The sequence below is a fragment of the Austrofundulus limnaeus genome, unplaced genomic scaffold (genome assembly GCF_001266775.1).
Source record: "Austrofundulus limnaeus strain Quisiro unplaced genomic scaffold, Austrofundulus_limnaeus-1.0 Scaffold69, whole genome shotgun sequence".
Lineage (NCBI taxonomy): Eukaryota > Metazoa > Chordata > Actinopteri > Cyprinodontiformes > Rivulidae > Austrofundulus > Austrofundulus limnaeus.
In genome coordinates, this window is record NW_013952471.1 from 1,598,869 (window position 1) to 1,600,106 (window position 1,238).

The window sequence follows — 1,238 nt, forward strand, 5'->3', positions numbered from 1 at the left end:
CCATGGGTCCCCCAACATAACAAATACTTACTCCTGCTTTTTGTCTCTGAATGTCATAAAATCAGTGATATTATCTGTGAAAATACAAATTGAACATCTTTTGGCGAATCCGTAGCTTTATGTTGCCATGGTTTTCAATTTATCATTTTTACAAACATATAAATTTTCTGTTATAGGTATTAGTTTTGGTGTGCCACCCCTGGTTTTTCAGTACCCCCACCCCAGTACCATTTTCTGTGGGTGGCCCCACAGAAAATAAAAAATTCTGCAGGCACCACTGCAGTCCGTGTCAGTAGGGTCCATCTTCTTCTGATTGTAAATGCAGGAGAGAAATCTGGAGGAGGAGGGAGGGTGAGCGAGGTTTCTCTGTGTGAGCAGTCGGAGCTCGTTTGTCAGAGCGCTATCGTTTTCTGACAGCTTCACTTCCTGCTTCAGTGCACAGCGGCCGGCCGAGTGGCGAGGCAGGGAGACAGAGAGAGAAATATTATCAAGGTTTCATCTCGTCAAACCTCCACTGTCCTGCCGTTCAGCGGAGAGGAACAACTTCATCTCTAAAAGCCAGCTCGTAGCTCGGCATGCAGAAGTCCTGCCGGCTCAGGACGAGTGTTTCACCTTCACTGGAATTCATTTGGACCTGGTTTCACCTTTATTACCCTTGTTATAACTCTTTTAGGGATGAAGATGTTCTCATCCTTGATAGAGAGGAACATTGGTTTGAGAGAGGAGTTAAAAAGACATTTTTGTGAAGAAAAACCATCCATCATTAAACGGGGTGATAGTGGTGGTGTCTCCGTGTCCTCTTGTCCCCCTCTTAAGTATCACTCAGCACTTTGTGAACAATAGGGATAATCAGGGCACTAACAATCGATTGTTAGGCTGATGGTCCTCTTTAGCATGTGAACAATGAGTTCACTGTCTACTATGTGGAAGTACTGCTTATCAGCAGGGACGGAGTCAGAGGGGTGGCCAGGATGGAAAATGCCACCCCTGGCTCCTGAATGGCCACCTCTAAAAACCTGACAAGTTGGTGGGGGACATGGAATTTGTTTTTACATTTAGATTTTCTTAAATATTTTTCTTTGATGCTACTGTACTATTTAAAATTTCAGCTGTGTATGTTTAAAAATGGCTGAATTATAACCCTTTGTAAAATTAGAATTAGCATTAATGGTTAGCTTAGCAGTTTTTTCCATGTTTCCATGAATATACTGAGATCACTGCAGTTATTAGCATAGTAG

General features: G+C 42.8%; 1 protein-coding gene across 3 annotated transcripts in view; it reads right to left on the reverse strand.

Annotated features, from left to right (window-relative positions):
- cdk14 (cyclin dependent kinase 14) overlaps positions 1–1,238 on the reverse strand; it is a 224,408-nt gene that overhangs the window by 85,467 nt on the left and 137,703 nt on the right. The window lies entirely within an intron of this gene.